General features: G+C 47.3%; 1 long non-coding RNA gene across 3 annotated transcripts in view; it reads right to left on the reverse strand.

Annotated features, from left to right (window-relative positions):
* Positions 1-4189: 4189 nt before the first annotated feature.
* LOC144756056 (uncharacterized) overlaps positions 4190-18401 on the reverse strand; it is a 67295-nt gene continuing 53083 nt past the window's right edge. Inside the window, exons 1-4 of one of the 3 annotated variants that reach the window (XR_013595062.1) lie at positions 10755-10822; positions 4818-4920; positions 4659-4730; positions 4190-4371 (exon numbers count right to left, since the gene is read on the reverse strand). This is a non-coding gene — a long non-coding RNA (uncharacterized LOC144756056). Of the gene's footprint in view, positions 4372-4658; positions 4731-4817; positions 4921-10754; positions 10823-18401 lie in introns of those variants that run through there. The other 2 variants (XR_013595060.1, XR_013595061.1) reach the window with 2 other exon arrangements.

Genomic DNA, 18401 nt, shown 5'->3' on the forward strand with positions numbered 1-18401 from the left:
CATTTTGGAATCAATACCAACCAATATCCAGTTCCAGCTATGTCTGCCAGGATCCCCAGAAGCCCCACCCTGGGCGTGACCTCAAATGGTCTCCCCAACACTTACGTAAATATTCTGGCTACACATTCCCAGAATGGCACATTGTCGAGGCATTGCCAGACCACATGAAAAGAATCCACCTCGGGGTGGGTGAAGCAGAATCCCTCGAGCGTGAAAAGCCTCCCCACCCACCAGTGGCAACGGGGGGTCAGGTAGGTCGAATGCAGAAAGTTTAATTGAATAAGTCACAGCCTGGCTGGTATGACAGCTTCCCTGGGGGCCATAAGTGCATCGAGCTAGTCTGCAACATCGAGCTCCCTGACCCATCCCTCCCAACTTCATCTTCAGGGGTCCAATCGAGTCAGGGCTGTTTTATTACCAGAAATCGATATATTTTAGGGATGCCACCACTGCCAATGCTACCCATCAATAGGCGTGCCTCCAGCAGGCAGTACCTGGGAAGGTAGATAAGGTCGAAAGCGTGAGTGCCCAGCGTGTGGCAGACCACATGCTTGGGAAATTTTGTGTGGCAAAGATGGCAGAGGTCCTGCAGCTCAGCAAAGAACCTCATGTGGGCACCATTTCACACACCACCTAGGTGTTGGATTGGGAAAAATGCTTTTCCTGAATTCTTTATGCACTGTACGACTTAAGTTAGTATTCACTGCACCATTTTGTATTTAGACGCCATTTTGAGCAATGAGCAAACCTAACTTCAGTCTTGTTTTGTGTCTGCCTCATCGAAAAGCAGCTGGCAGTGTATTCTCTGTGCGTGCATTTCTCCAAGGTTGAGTTTTGCTGTGCTAATGAATAGACCGTTCTTATCATCGCATACCTTTCTGACTAGATAGCCCTGCTCCCACCGCTCAGAGCGGCGAGAACAGGCAGAGTAACCTTGACTGCAAGATAATGTGTGCCGGTCCCAGGATTGCAACCCATCCTGTTTATATCTCCTTTGCTCACCAGCTACCAACTGGAAAATTCCAGTCTGGGCATGTCTTTAGGAGTATTGGAAATGTACTTAATGCACTGCCATGTTGACTGAAGTCAGTCCCTCTGCAGCACTTTAAGGAGGTAGGTCAGATCGGGCTCCACCGAGTGTACTTTCAATAAATGTTTTGTGGCTTGTATTCTATACTGTGTGTCCGACTCTTCATTTGTATGGAAGGCTGAGAGGTGGTTGCGAGTGACCCAGGTGACCCTAATCGGATCACTTCCTTCAGTTGGCGCCCAAACAGATATACCATTGGGTGACCCATCCTTGCCTGTGGACGGGTGAGGTCAGGCCATGACAGACGGGCGGACCGGGAACTGGGGATCTCTGCAGGAGAGAGTCTTGTACTTGTTTGTCTGACCGGGCAGTGCCTCATCCAGTGATCATCCCGACTAGGGTCCTGAAAGGCGAAACCCTTGGAACTGACCGTTAGGTTTGAAGAGTCAGCAGTGGAGAATAACTTTGTTTGACCCGTGTGCACCACGTGAGTTTGCTGTGGTTCTTTGTGGATATGGCTCTATTTTGATTTGTTTTTGGCACTGTCTGAGGAACATCTTTGGATAGGCGCTTGAATTTATTTGAGTTCTATTTTGATTTGTATTTGATAAATTTGAGAACAGATTTTGAAAAAGGTATTTGAAAATATCTGCTTGGTATTAATAGTGAGCTTGTTTTCTTTTGAAAATGCTGTGTTTTAGCCGGTTTCTGTGCTCAGGCATTGTTCTTCTGCTGATGCTCGATTGGAAGAAAATCAACCAGCCCCTCCGGAAAGCACCCCAAATTTCGACATGTATGTAAAACATGGCCTTGGCCCTATCATGTTTAGTACAGGTTGGCAAAAATATACGAAGGACAATGCCGAGTTGCAGTGACCATTGACCGGCACTTTTGATGAACAGAAAATTAATTTTCTACAGGATAAATTATTTGCGAAAATGAGTAGGCAGTCGATGTTTGATTCCCTCAGAACGTGGCAAAAGGAAGCTAAACAGAGAAAAAATTAAAGCAGAAAAAGAGTCCCAGAAGGGGAGAATGCAGACTTTAACTCAGAAAGCCATAGTGCATGATAGAGAGAAAATAGAAAAGGGAATAGAGTGTGGCCATAGGAGGTTTAGATTGCAATGTGAAAAGTCTTATGTTGCCCAAGAAGAGAAGGATACTTTTTTGGAGGAATTGTTGGATGCTCGACCCCCGCCTCCGTATGCCCCGCAGAAGGTATACCCCGTACTTCCCCCGCAGCCCCAGCTACCCGGTTCTTCTGCTTCTGCTACAGTTGCTCCGTCTGCCTTGGCCATGGCACCTCCTGTCCTTTTTTGTAATCGTCGTATGTGGCATCTACGACTGTTAACACTTCGGCAACGCTTGTTGCTTCAGCAACACTTTAACTAGCTCTTACACCCACGGCCCAGCCAGCAGCGACGTTTTTGCCCGGTACCTCTGTTATTGCTCACACTCTTTTCCCCTATCCCGCGATGTTACAGAATCTTGAGAAACCAGTATGTGGCCCTGAGGATAGGGACTGGACGAAATTCAAGGACCGGTTAGGATGGGTGTTGATACAATCTGATGTGGAGGAAGCTGAGAAAAAGGTGGTGGGTAATCAAACAGCTCAGTGGGCTCGTAACCCCATTTACAATGTCGAGGATGTGTGGAGTGTGATGAAAGATTATGAGCTGTTTGTACAGCAGCATGCCCTTAAGCATATGTCGGCAACTTTGATTGAACTGTGGGAACAGTGTTGGCACCCCAAATGATTTTCGATATTGGGGATCATGTATATGCTTCTGGTATGGCATCTGGCGAGGTTTTTAGTAATGTCACAACACTGGTTGCTTATCGAAATAGACTGCTTGAAAAGAGCCCGAAGACGGTATCCCAGTTTCCGATGACGGAAGTGGATCCCATATATCACCCAGAAATACCTGAGCTGTGGGCTCAGCATGATGCTGTTACTAGACCACAGGTGGAGGCCCGGTTCCAAGAACCATGGGTTTATACTCCACGGATAAGGAGTGAGTTTTTGTCCCTTAAGACTCAGCTACTTGACCCTAGGAAAATCCCTCTGCATATTATAAAGAATTGACTGAGGCTGCATCATCGACAGTGATGACGCTTGCTGAGATTGAAATGTTCTTTGGTTTACTGGTGCCCGTTGATATCTAGAGGCAGGTGCACACATGGGACCACGTTGTGGAATTGGGTGGTACCTGGGATCAGATTAAAGCATGGGACGAAGAAAGGAAACCTGGTGAGAAGCCTAAGGCTGAGATACTAGCTTTGCCTGGTTGAATTATTACGTATATGCACTCTCTCATTCCACTTAGAATGGTAGATTGGGACAAGTTAACGGCATGTCATCAGAAGAAGGATGAGAGTGTGTCTGACTTTTTCACTCGTTTTGAAGGGGTATTTTAGGATTTTAGCAGACAGGCTTTGTCAGTGGAGGGAGGCGTCCGATTGTCTGTCAATAGATTTGTTACAAACTTGCTTCCTGAGATTGTGACTAGGTTAAAGGCTTCGGACAGTGCCTGGACTACTTCCTCCCCCTCAGCAATATTGAGTATGGCGCAGTATTATGAGCACAGGGAAAACAAGTAGAAGGAGAAGGTGGAGAAATGGAATAAGGAATTGAAGATGAAGGTGTTGTTGCAGCAGGCTTCTAGGGGGAATGGTAAAGGACATGGTGGGTTTTAACCGGCAGCTTCTGCGGACCAGCCGGAATGCTACTCCTGTAGGGCCAAACCAGTTTGTGTATTGTAAGGAGGAGGGAAACTGGCTTACCGAGTTTCCAGTGTTGTTGCAGAAAGTTGCGGCCCCTAGAGGACAAGGTTTTCGTGGACGGGATTTTTGAGCTGTGGACAGGACAGAGCTCAGCACGGTGCAGCCTCTCAGGATCGCCCAGACAGTAACTACTTCGATGACAGCAGGGGCGGTCATTACTATCACGATGACTATGATATGGACAAGGTGACAGGGATGGCCAACAGCTAGGACAATGAAAAATGTACAAGTGACTGTTCACCCGATCTCTAGCTGCTCCGCCAATATTACAATTGCTCACATAATCAAAGTGGAAAACATTTCATGAACAATGATGAATCTCCAACTTTTTTTTAACCAAGATGTGAAATTATAACACAATGAAAGTATAGACTTTATTTGGCTCGTTATGCTTCAAGAAAATTATGCTTTCAAATAAAATGTGTGTATATAATAGCAACAGTTACAACATGACGTAAACACTTTGATTGTACTTGAATAAACATAAAATGCCAAATCCCCATTCATTGATGTGCCCAATCCATTTCCGGATTAACAAATCCCTTCTTCAGGGACCACTGTGAAAGAAAAGAAAAGGATAAACCAGCTAGTTATAATGAAAGCAAGCAACTGTTAATGTACAACATACAGAGACAAGATATTATCTATTAAAAATGCACAAAGGCATGGTAGCAAGATGAAGAAAACCGATCAGAGTGAAGAAAAGGAATCCCCATGGTAACCTTAAAGAAAAAATGTGATGTATAGACCCAGAAAGTCCACTCTGTGACAAATCTCGGTGAAAGACACTCACGCTAACCCACAGTCAACATGCCAATGTAGAAACAAAAGTGATTAACTATACCGATATTGTGTCCAACAGCGATGATGTATTCCTAATGCTCTTCAACTGGAGATACCATTTCTGTAGCACAATCTACAGAATGTAAATGGATCGAAAGACTACTCGAAAATGAGAATATTGCAATAAAGGAGTAAACCACTGTAAGATCAAATACCCTACCTTTATAGGCAAGTGCACAAACGTCCTATTATGCCGCAGTGCCTCGCTGAGACCGTGACTTCCGGTTGCTGCAACAGTAACAGTGAGAACCAAGATCCTACACCTAAAGAACAGAATGAAAATATTGAAATCACTCCTAAGTGTCATGACAGTCTGTAGACACTCTGAATCATCAGCAATTACCTCTGAAGCTTGTCGGAGGAGCCTGAATATGCGAAGTGAACAATACTTAAAAATTTGCAAACATTCGTGACAAGAATTTTCAATTCTATTAAGGACTAGGAGGCGAGGATTATGCTTTTCTCATTTCTTTAATGAAATGCTCAGCAGCCAATAAATGAACAAAAAATTACATCTCCCATGAACACCCGGGAGTAACCATAGAGTATAGCGTATAAAAGGTCAACACATTAGTCTGTCTTCCTCTTTCTTTGTGGGAAAATGTCCAAGTTAAAATAAAATCCTAAATACAACAGGAACAACAATTCCAAACAGGCCGCTGTCATCCAGAGGATCCTGAAAAAGGCAGCCGAAGAACCATGGGTCCAGAAACCAGGAGGAGCAACCGATTCCGCCGAGGAACAAACATCATCACTTCTGGTCTGAACCTGGAAAAAAGATACGAAGCCATAATATCCAAAGTAATAGTACTGAACAACAAGTCAGGGAGGGAGAACAAGGAATGAAATATTTGTAACTGCGTATATACAGTCATAATACATTAGCATACAAATATGAAACACGGGTGGGATAATCCTCGCCTCCTAGTCCTTAATAGAATTGAAAATTCTTGTCACGAATGTTTGCAAATTTTTAATTCTATGTCAGGACAGGAGGCTCTGATTATGCTTTTTTAAAGCTGATCCACCACCACAGAAGCAACACTATCAATAGGCTTAAAATAAAACGTCTTAAACACAGAAGCAGATGACCAATCTGCAGCCTTCATGATATCAAACAGAGTAACACCCATGGAATAAGCTTTGGATGCCATCGCTCCACGTGCAGAGTGTGCGCCAAACACAGAAACATCAATTCCTGCTTCAGACATAAGCCCCCGCACCCAGCGCGCCAAGGTAGCTGGAGAGACAGGGCGAAAAGGCCTTTGTAATGCAATCAGAAGCTGACCCTGCATGTCTGAGCGCAAAGAAGCGGTACTCACCTCATAATCCTTCAGGCATTGAACCACACAAAGGTTGGGGTGAGAAGGAAAAGAAGGATAAGAAATAGAAGGCGTATTAGATTTGGTACGTCTGGAGAGACGAAAGGAAACTCCTTCAGGAGTGAAGCTGCGACCCGCCAGATCCAAAGCGTGTACGTCCGACACGCGCTTACATGAGACCAAACATAGCAACATAGTCAGTTTTGCAGAGAGTTGCTTGCGAGATAAGGAAGCATTGGAAGGCCAGGCCTCCAAGAATCTGAGGACAACTGAAACATCCCACAAGGTAACATACTTAGGAGTGGGGGGTTTTGCAAAACGAACTCCTTTAAGTAACCTGGAAACAAAAGGATGTTCACCCGCGGGTTTCCCATCTATGTGGGCATGACCCGCCGAGATAGCCGACCGGAAACCATTGATAGTCGAATAAGCCAGACCAGAGGTGGCTAAGGATGCCAAGAAATTAACAATCAAGCTGATATCTGCTGAAACGGGATCAACTTGTTGTTGTGAACACCAATCGCACCAACGCTTCCAAGACCCCTTATACCGTTTGTGAGTATTGGGAGCCCATGCCTCACTAAGGAGCTTGGAAGCGTCGCTTGAAAGGCCTGGGAGCGACCAGCGATCCCCGAGATCCTCCACGCGAGAAGGGGGAGGGAGCCTGAGAGGATCAGGGGATGAGGATCTCCGAGAGGGTCCAACAGGAGATTCCACAATGGGGGAAGGAGAAACGGTGGAGCCGAACACATTTCTAGAAGGACCGGAAACCACGCTTGAGCCCTCCAGAGAGGGGCAATCAGAATCAGATCCGTCTGAAATCGTTTGGAGTAGGCCAATACCCTGGGAATCATTAGAAATGGAGGGAAGGCATAGCAGAGGGTCGATGGCCACTGCTGGAGAAAGGCATCCGTGGCCAGAGCCTGAGGGTCCGGCCTCCAACTGTAAAAATGCGGAAGCTGCGCATTGAGGCGTGAGGCAAAGAGATCCAGTTGGCAAGGACCCCAACGCCGATGGAGAGCACGGAAGACCCGAGGATGCAGCCTCCAATCGCTGTAATCCCGGAGATGCCTGGAGTGCCAGTCCGCTATCTGATTGTGGCATCCCGGAAGGTACTCCGCAATAACAGTGATCTTCCTCTGCAGACAGAAGTGCCAAAAATCTTTGGCGATCTCCGCCAGGACTTTGGACCTGGTCCCGCCTAGTTTGTTTACATAGCGGACTGCTGATATATTGTCCATCCGGAGAAGGACACAACAACTGGTCTGCAGGGGGGAAAAACATTTGATCGCAAAGGAACCCGCTAGAAGTTCCAGACAGTTGATATGTAGTGTCAATTCCTGAGGGGACCAACGACCCCCGGTCGAGACCGAGCCGCAACGGGCTCCCCAGCCCCACCGACTGGCATCGGATTCTATCACTAGATCCGGGGACACACCGAAGAGGGCTCGGCCGTTCCAGGCCTCCATGTGGTCCAACCACCACTGCATCTCCCACCGGACCTCCTCCGTAAGAGGAATCTGATCGGAATATCCGAGACCTTTCCGGAGATGAAGAATTTTCAGGCGCTGCATTGCCCTGTAATGTAGAGGACCCGGAAATATCGCCTGAATGGACGACGCCAGCAGACCTACTACACGTGCCAACGACCTCAACGACACAGTCGGTCTGGAAATAACAGATGTCAACTCTCTCTTGATATAACGCATCTTTTGGTTGGGCAAGAGAAATTGACAAGCTACCGAGTCGATCTGGAAGCCCAGGAAATCGATACACTGAGCTGGAACCAAAACCGATTTCTGAACATTGATTAGAAAACCCAGAGACTGTAAAAGAGTGATGGACAATTCCAGATGTTGAAGAAGTTTGAGAGGACAATCCGCCATAAGGAGAATATCGTCCAGATAAATAATCAACCTGACACCCAGAGACCGAAGATGTTCCACAACCGGTCTCAACAGCTTCGTGAAGCACCATGGTGCCGACGAAAGACCGAACGGGAGAACCTGATACTCGTACCAGACCCCCTGCCAGAGAAACTGGAGAAAACGGCGATGTGGTTTGTAAATCGGAACCGAGAGGTACGCATCTTTGAGGTCCAGCCGGACCATCCAATCCCCTTCTCGAAGGAGATCCCTCAAGAGATGGATTCCCTCCATCTTGAAATGTCGATAGACGACTCCGCCGTTGAAGTCTTTCAGGTTGAGAACAAGGCGAGCACCGCCCCCTTTTTTCTCGACCAGAAAGACAGAGCTGGCAAAACCCTTTGGATGACGGGTGGTTGGAACAACCGCCCCCTTCCTGAGGAGAGAGTCTATCTCCTCGGAAAGACAAACCTGATCCTGAAGGGAAAAACGTAGACAAGGAGGGGGACAAGTCTGATGCATCGGGTGATAGAATTCTATTCTGAACCCTTGAACAGTTTGTAGCACCCAAGCATCGCCGGAGAGCATGCGCCAATTCTGCAGGAAAAACTGAATGCGACCCCCCAACATCACATCGCATGCACGAATCAGGCTCACCTGTAGAGTGGGAATCCTGGTATTGTCCCTGATGACCACCGGAGCGTCCTTTGCCGTACTGGCCTTTTCCTTTTCTGGAAGGATAAAAGTTGGCTCTCGATGAATAACCTGCGTCGTAGGAGCCTCTGTGCTGAGAGGAATTGCCTCTCTGGGACTGATTGGCAGAACCACGGCCGAACGAGCGTCCCCTACCTCGTCCGGCCTTTCCAAAAACCGGACGCATGGCTCGCCGCAAGGAGGCCTGCGCCTTGTCGATGCCACTGAAGGTGGATACAAAGCGCGTGAGTTCCTTAAGGAATGGCTGACCAAACAGGAGGCCGTCCGCCTCAGGGCCCGACTCTGAAGTGGCTAATTCAGAGAGTCTAGGGTCAAGCTTCAACAAGATGGACCTGCGACGTTCCGCAGACATTGCACAATTTGCATTTCCCAATTGGCAAATCGCCCGTTGCGCCCATTCGATCATCTCCTTTGGGTTCACAAGGGCAGAAGCTTCTTGTGCTCTGTAACCTAGGTCCAAAATCTTAGTGAGAGGCCCAAGCAGGTCTAACATCTTATCTTGACAAGACCGCCAAGATCTATCAAGGCCTTTCTTCGGGTCCTTGGCATATTTTTTCAAATACGTGACCATCATGGGGTCAACGTCAGGTGTCTCAGCCAAATGGGCAGACAAATCAGGCCTCGGGCACTCTGAGCGCAACCGGGCACGAACTGAAGCCTCAAAAGGCTGGCGGATATGCGCCTCAATGTAGGCAGCTACAGCTGGAGAAGGCATCCATGAGGAAGAGTTCGGATGAATGATGTCTGCAGGCTCGAAAGTGAGCACTGGAGGACGCTCGGGAGCGTCTACAAAATGTTCTTTACAGACCCGTTTGTTAGGTGGAGGGGAAACATGGTCTGAAGATGCGGAAGATAGCACGTTGTCCGAATCAGCATCGTGAAGACAAGCAGTTGAGGATGGCGCAGATGCCAAACTTTTCGCCAGACGCTGAAAGTCAGTCTTGTGAGGGTTAACAGGCGACTTCGCCGTTTTCTTGGAAGCAGGCAACCAGCCCTGCTGCTGTGCATAGAGATTGAGATGACGCTTCAAAGGATTAATAGCACGTACTAGTGCTTTGTTAACGGACTGTTGAACACCCTTGTCCAATTGTTCAACTAAATCCTGTTCCAAGGAGCCTTCCTCCTCATCAGCATAATAGTAGTCGTCTTCAGCGTCATCATAATAGTCAGCCATTCTACACCAAGGTAGAGGTAAAATGCCCACAAGACGACTAGAAAAAAATATGGAGTGTTGGAAAAACACAAGTCAAGGGGGAGTGTATAAACCCCAAAGCAGGCTTAAAAGCAGGAACAAACCTGACTTGCTAGCAAATAAGACGTGGAGGGAGCCAAAGCCTGCACCAAACCACACTCTAGGCAGAGCCTATGCCATGAATATACAACCAAAGTCCTAAAAGACCTCGGCGTCAGACGGGGTTAATTGCACTGACAGGCCGTGGGCAAGACGTCAACAAACGCCGTCACTCAACCAGCTGAAGAGAAAGCAACCGGAAACGGGACAGCGCGCATGCGCGACTGTCGCCTGCCAGTGAAAACCGCCGAGGAGCGCTCGCGCTCCAAAACAAACGGAACCCCTGCTCCCGCTCCACAAGAAGCGCGCGAGCAGCTAGGAAGCGCTCGGCGACCAAAACGGAGGTGAGACACACGCTCCGGTAACCAGGCAAACTGCACGCTAAAAGCGGCGAAAAGCGCGAAGAAAAACAACGGAGACCGAGCCCCCAGACGCGCGACACACTGCGCAAAGGCAAAGCACAAAGCGACAGTAAGCAACAAGGCACAATGTAAAATAAACAGTAGAATGCCAAGAGTAATAAAGATAATGCACTTAACTGGCTGCGGAGCAGCAAAGAAAGAGGAAGACAGACTAATGTGTTGACCTTTTATACGCTATACTCTATGGTTACTCCCGGGTGTTCATGGGAGATGTAGTTTTTTGTTCATTTATTGGCTGCTGAGCATTTCATTAAAGAAATGAGAAAAGCATAATCAGAGCCTCCTGTCCTGACATAGAAATGTAGTGTAAGCCCTGTGAATAAACCGGAGACATGGAATTGAAACTGTGAAAAACTCCTCCCGCCATGCTCAGAATACCCTCAAGAGCTGCAATTATCAATCAAGGGAGACCGAGTTCATCGTCAACAAGCCGTCAAGACTATCCGTATCCAAACACTACTGACTGACGACCTTCCTGCTTACCGATTACGAACTGAAACGTTTCCTCAACTGACAGGCGTGTGAACAGTTCTCCGAAACCCAGGAATCGGAAAGCCGCTAATGAATGCTAAGCAACGACACCGAAAACGGACTCAACTCAGGTAGTAAGAAAAGACACCATGATGAAACGGGCAAGATGGTGATAGAAACATGCAACACTTGAAATGAACCAATAAAGAGTGGTGAACTTGAACACCCAGTTGGGGAATAACTAACTCAGAGTAAATCCATAGCTACAAAAAGCTAAAACGTTAACCTCTTGTCTCGAAGTGCCTGGTGAACCACACTCAACCCAGTAACAGTCCTTTCACTGTGGATTCACCATTTTTGTTCACATCTAAAAAAAGAAAAATCCCATGGGAGAAAACTGATTTTTTTAAAAAAGGTTTTATTAGATTGTATTCCACAATATGCAAAGGTACAGACAGTGCAGAGAAAAAATTAGATACAGTGTGCTTCTTTGACAAACAGAGCAATAAAAAGCATTCTTCACAGAAAAACAATCAGTACACAGTTAGAGCAGTACCACTACGAGCTAGCAATATTCACATCAATAGCAGAGGGATTATTATCACATTTCCCATTGAACAAGTTTTATCTAACATAATTGTCCCATTCCGGATAGCATGTTCAAGTCATTAACTCCTTATCTTGCGCCTTTTCTCCTTCCGCTTCCCCTCTTTCTTCTCCCACCAGGTATTGTTTTGAACAGGCCCGGGAAGTTCTTAGGGTGATTCAGCGGTGGAAGTAGCTCACTCTACAGCTCATATTGGGTACTGCAGTATATCATATCCCTAGACCAATCAGAAGTTGTAGGAATTGGGCCACGTGCTTACCGGATTGCGATTCTACGTTTGGCAAGCAGTAATCCCATGTCAATTAATCTGCAAAATTCTTTGGACAACGGCAACGTGTACCCCAACAATGCCATCAATGGGTTCAATGTGAGTTCAAGACCTCAGATTTCGCCCAGTAATTAGAAGATTTGTTCCCAATAGTTAGCTATACCACGGCACATCTAGGAAAGATGCATAAATCCAGCTGGGTCCAACCCACATCTCTCGCAGGCAGCAGAGTCTCGTAGACCATATCTAAACAGCTGCTCAGGAGTGTAATAGACCCTTTGGAGGAATTGAAAATGAATTAGCCGGTGTCTGCCAGTTTGCCATTCAAATCTGCCTTTGGTGTAGTGATGCCGTCTATTGTCTTGTGTTATAGAATATATTATAGAGATTAATTTACCAGGAAACTTGAAGCCTAACAAGGTGAGAAAGAGCTTTCAACTACGGGGTCTCCAGCATCTCCAAGCCCAACAGCTCACTTAATTCATGTCTAACTAAATAAAATTGGAAGCGAGCCAACTGTGATTGGGGAACATCCCCTACCCTCAGCTCATCCCAGCCGCGAGCTCTTCCTTCCACAAATATATCCTCCATCTTAGAGACCCGCATTCTATCAAGCACCTGAATCACCCCTCTATCGCCACTTAATGGCATCCAATCACACCACTTAATTGAAGCCAAATGAGAATAAAGAATGGCACCGGCATGACGTTTCAGCAAGTTATGCCAAGCATGCACTACTGAATTAATAAAACCCAAGACCCCTGTTCTTCTTATCGGTGCACGGAACAGTCGTGTTGGCAACTTCTCCTGCGCAACCGCAATCTTTTCTATAAAGCGATGTGGAGGGCCCGCGTCTTCTTGTTGACATCTAATTACGGAGAAAATTTGATGGCCTTGGATTTATTAAAGAAGTTGCATGCTACCATTTATTGTTACCCATAAGGTGTTTATATGATGATGGGCCCCAATGTAACAAGCACTAAACAGTGCCTGTCCAATGATGGGCCTCTTCCTGTTGAATTTAAGGATGTGCTGCACACATTGTGGGCCACGGGTGACATGGACGTAGGACTAATGCAGACACCCCCTGTCTCGATCAAAGTTAAAGACAATGCTATTTTGCCTCGTATTCCCCAGTATAAAATATCGCAAGCAGGGGAGCGAGCCTTGTTGCAAATAATACAGGATTTGAAGAAGTCGGGAGTGGTTGAAGAGACAACAGCTAATGTGTGTAATAGCCCTATTCTTCCTATTCTTAAAAGGGCACCTTTGGGTTCCTCTGATGACCGCTTTGTGATTGACTTGCGCGAGGTTAACAAGATAGTAGTTCCCTAGTTTCCGGTGGTTCCTGACATTACTGCTCTCTTGACGATGATTCCTCCTACTGCCAAATTCTTTTCTGTCATTGATCTCAAAAACGCATTCTTTAGCATTCCAATAGACCCAGACAGCAGGTACTTGTTTGGTTTTACACTAGCTGGCAGGAGCTTTAGATTCTGTCGAGCTCCTCAGGGTGATACTGAGAGCCTTATCATATGTATTCAAGCTTTAAAAGCCCAATTGGACTCCCTTATGCTTCCCTCAGGTAATGTATTACTCCAATATTTAGACAACCTTCTCATTGCTTCCGACACTGAAAATAGTTGCAAAGACAGTACTTTTAAATTATTGTTGCATTTGGCTCAACACGGACATAAAGTGCCCCTTTCCAAATTTCAACATTGTTGACAGGAGGTCACCTAATTAGGTCACCAACCGTCTAAGGCGGGTAGGCGATTGACCCCCAAACACATCAGTACCATTGTTAAAATGTCTGTCCCAAAACTCAGAGGGAGGTGCGCGTTTTCATTGGCATTACTTCCTATTGTCATCAATGGCTCCCTAACTACTCGCTATTAATAAAGCCCCTGCTAACACTAACCACTGAAGATGTGCATGAACCCTTGCCCTGGATGCATGAATATCAGCAGTCTTTTGAGCAATTAAAAGTTGTGCTTTGCTCTGCTCCTGTGCATGAAACGTCTGACTGTGCACTCTCTGTTTTACCACAGGCCTTTGGAGGTAAGCAACTGGTGTGTGCTTATTTTTCTGCAATCTTGGACCCCGTCGCAAGAGTCCTCCTGAGCTGTCTGAGGGCGGTTGCGGCTGTGGCCGTCTCTATAAGACAATCGGCTGGGCTTGTACTTGATACTGACCGCACAGTTATGGTACCCCATGCTGTGGATACCCTTTTGAATAAGACTAAGACGCAGCACCTCACCACTGGGTGTCTGAACGGTTATGAGCCAACTCTTTTTGCACCACATGTTATGATCAAAAGATGTGCCACTCAGAACCCAGCCACATTACTACCCCTCCCTTCTGAGAGTGAGGAAATTGACATACATGATTGTATTTTCCGGACAGAGGAAGAGACGAAAGGACGGGTAGACTTAACTGATGTTCCCTTGTCTTACCCCCAAGGGGAACCATATGTTGATGGCCTTTGTTTTAAGTTACCAGATGGCACTACAACTGCTGCATGTGCGATCACAACACTGCACACGGTATTTGAGACGTAACGAGTTCCCTATCAGTCAGCCCAAGCAGCAGAACTCGTTGCCCTTATATGAGCCTGGTGGTCAATATCTATACTGACAGTCAATACGCAATTGGAGTCGCCCATAATTTTGGACGGCTCTGGGCAGAGAAGGGATTTCTCACTTCCCATGGGGTGAAGATACAACATTGTCCACTTATACATACATTTTTGTCGGCTTTGACGCTCCCCAAGAAATTAATGATAGTAAAGTACATAGCCCACAAGGCAATTTCTGACAATGTGGGTAAAGGGAATGCATTTGCAGATCAAACAGCTAAGGAGACAGCCCAAATGAAGATGAAAAATATGTTAACATCCCAAAGATAGCTGCCCATTTGGTCAAATATTGTATGGTGTGTATGATGCACAATCCTGGAAAGGGTACCCTACACCACTTGGCAATTTTGCACCCCCTACTTTCCATTTTGAGGTCCTCCAATTAGATTACAAAGAGATGGATCAGTTAACAATTTGAAATATGTGTTGGTGGTTGTTTGGGCATTCAGTAAATGGGTTGAGGTTTACCCCACGAAAGAAAACACAGCAATAGCGACTGCAAAAGAACTCCTGAAGGAGTTTTTTCATTGCTTCGGCTTGCCCCGTTTGATTTGGAGTGACAATGGAAGTCACTTCAATGCTAAAGTGATTCAGTTGGTGTGTGAGGGACTACATATCAAATAGAAATTTCATTCTGCAAATCACCCCCAGTCAGCAGGTTTGGTTGAGAGGTACAATGGTAATCTCAAATTGAAATTGGCAAATATTCAGGAGAGCACAGGGTTACAATGGCCAGATGCTTTACCATTAACCCTTTTGTCTACAAGAGCCCCAGCCCATTCTAGGGCAGGATTGTCACCCTACGAGGTCATGTTTGGGTGCCCTGTGAACGTCTGGGGCGTTCCGCGGCCTCGTCAATTTTCTGAAATTGAATATCCTCTATTGGTGGACTATTTGTATGAGTTAACTAAAAGTCTGCGTTCTATTCACCAACAGATGCAGGAACATCTCCCACCAGTACCTGAGGAGCCAGGCCACGTCATCCGGCCTGGCGACTTTGTCTTGATGTGAAATTTCCAGAGGAAGAGGAGTCTGGAGCCGAGGTGGAAGGGACCAGTCCAGGTGCTCCTCTCCACCCACACCACTGTGAAGGCCGCCGGCCGAAAGAACTGGATTCATTGCCAGCATTGCCGCAAAGTACCTCTGCCCTTATCCTACGATTAGTTGGCACGTGAGGATGAGAATGATGAGAATGATGCCGTGTTGAATGCGGCAGTGCCCCCTGAGGTCATGGCCATTCAGGAGCCCCGTTCTACTTGCCCATCTGTGCTTGAGTCCCAGTCCATTGGCCCCTCTGTGTCTGAGCTCCCTGAGCCCCTTTTTCCTGACCCTTCTGTGCCTGGAGCAGTTAGGTACAATTTGCACCCCCGACGAGGAACGGTGCACCAAAGGAAAAGTCAGATTAGCAGGGATGGACTTGACCAGTCAGGTAACAGTAGCGTAGGGAGAGATGAGATTGGTGCATTGTGCAGACACTGGACAGGATAGCTCTAAAATGCTCCCCTGGAAGGGGATACTTTATCCTGTACGCCTTGGGATTTTCTTCAAGAGCTGGTCCGACAGCTCCACTGCCGGTGCTCAACAGCGCCAACGTTGATGAACAATAGAGTCTGCAAGCGAGGCTCTAACGGACACTGGGAACATTTGTCTTTTGCCTTTGGTTTTCTTGGATTCTTTCCCCCCTTGGTTCCACAATGTATCCGTTCGGGTGACCCATTACTCAGGAGGAAAAGCCATTTGCAGCACCACATTTAGAGCAGGATGAGTCTAGTTGGTGTGGTTAGTCCATAAAGAGCAAAATAGTTTTTGCAGTGATCGTTGTGATTTTCTTAATAACAGTACTTGGAGTAGCATGGTTCCTGGAGGAGAAATACCCAGTACATTCCCTGGTTGGTACAACACCTGTTCCTCCCGAACACATGTTTATTACGTTGGCCCCTCACAAAGGGGAACATTGCAAAACATATGTAGATAATCTATTTTTGCAAATGCTGCATCAAGCACATGATACGCCTATTGCCACTAATTGCTGGATCTGTGGTTTACTCCCCTCAGTTACACATGTCAAGTCAAGTCAAGTCAAAAGATTTATATAGCGCGCTACATACCCAGAGGGTCTCAAGGCGCTTGTAGAAGGGTGGGGAGTTACTTGTCGAATATCCACGTTTTGAGTTGCTTTCTGAATGCTAGGTGGTTCTGAGTAAGGCGAAGGTGAGTGGGAAGTGAGTTCCAAGTTTTAGCTGCTAGGTAGGAGAAGGATCTACCTCCCATGGTGGTTTTGTTGATGCGAGGTACAGTGGCAAGGGCTTGGTTGGAGGATCATAGCTGGCGGGAGGGGGTGTAGAAGGATAGTCGTGTGTTGAGGCATTCGGGTCCGATTTCGTAGAGTGCTTTGTGTGCGTGGGTTAGGAGCCGGAAAGTGATTCTCTTATTGACGGGGAGCCAGTGGAGGTTTTTCAGGTGATCAGAGATGTGTTCTTTACGCGGGATGTCTAATATGAGCCTGGCTGAGGCGTTCTGGATGCGTTGTAGTTTTTTCTGGAGTTTTGCGGTGGTGCCGGCGTAGAGGGTGTTTCCGTAGTCCAGTCGGCTCGTGACCAGAGCGTGGGTGACTGTTTTTCTAGTTTCGGTAGGGATCCAGCGAAATGTTTTTTTGAGCATGCGAAGAATGTTGAAGCAAGATGAAGAGACGGCGTTGACTTGTCTGTTCATCGAGAGTGAGGAGTCCAGGATGACGCCCAGGTTCCGTGCGTGGTCCGTCGGGATGGGTGCTTTTCCAAGGGCCTCTGGCCACCAAGAGTCGTCCCAGGCGGAGGGGGAGGTACCTAAGATGAGGACTTCTGTTTTGTCTGAGTTCAGTTTCAGACGGCTGTGCTTCATCCATTCGGCTACTTCTTTCATTCCTTCGTGTAGGTTGGTTTTGGCCGTGTTAGGGTCTCTGGTGAGTGATAGGATCAGTTGAGTGTCGTCGGCGTAGGAGATGATGTTGAGGTTATGTTGGCGTGCGATGGCCGCGAGGGGGCTCATGTAAACGTTGAAGAGGGTGGGACTGAGTGAGGACCCTTGAGGTATGCCGCAGATGACTTCAGTGGCCTCTGACTTGAATGGTGGAAGGCGGACTCTTTGGGTTCTTCCGGAGAGGAACGAGGTGATCCATTCCAGTGCTTTTCCTTGTATTCCGATGTTTTTGAGGCGCTGTAGAAGGGTGCTATGGCAGACTGTGTCGAAGGCTGCGGAGAGGTCGAGGAGGATGAGGGCGACTGTGTCTCCATTGTCCAGTAGAGTTCGAATGTCGTCTGTTGCTGCGATGAGGGCGGTTTCGGTGCTGTGCTTGGCTCGGAAGCCGGATTGTGAGGAGTCGAGGGATTTGTTGTTTTCGAGGAATGCGGCGAGCTGGTTGTTGACAGCTTTCTCGATGACTTTGGCCGGGAATGGAAGGAGTGAGATAGGGCGATAGTTTTTGAGTTCGGTGGGGTCAGCTGTGGGTTTCTTCAGGAGGGCGCTGAGTTCGGCATGTTTCCAGCTTTCCGGGAAGGTTGCGGAGTTGAGGGAGCAGTTGATGACGTCTCGGAGGTGCGGTGCAATAATGGAGTCTGCTTTGTTAAAGATGTGGTGAGGGCAAGGGTCTGTGGGGGATCCTGAGTGGATAGAGTTCATCAGACGGATGGTGTCCTCAGTGGAGATTGGCTTCCAGTCATTGAGGATGTTCAGGGGGGGTGGGGGTCCTGCAGGGGATTGGGTGGGTTGGTCTTCGGGTTGGTTGTCGAAGCTGTTGTGGATGTCTGCAATTTTGTTGTGGAAGAATGAGGCTAGGGAGTCGCAGAGGGCTTGAGAGGGGGTGATGTCGTTGGAGTTGGCTGAGGGGTTGGTAAATTCCTTGACGATGTTGAATAATTCCTTGCTGTTGTGGGCGTTGTTATCTAGACGGTCCTTGAAGGCTGCTTTCTTGGCATTTCGGATTAGTTGGTGGTGTATGCGGGTGGCGTTTTTGAAGGCGTCCTTGGTGCTGGTGGTTGGGTCTTTTTTCCAGGTCTTCTCGAGGGAGCAACAGAGTTTCTTGGATTTCTTAAGATCATCGTTGAACCAGGAGGCCTTCTTGCTGCCTAGTTTGATTTGTCGTTTTTTCAGTGGTGCTAGGATGTCGGC

Source organism: Lissotriton helveticus, chromosome 5_1, assembly GCF_964261635.1.
Source record: "Lissotriton helveticus chromosome 5_1, aLisHel1.1, whole genome shotgun sequence".
Classification (NCBI taxonomy): Eukaryota; Metazoa; Chordata; class Amphibia; order Caudata; family Salamandridae; genus Lissotriton; species Lissotriton helveticus.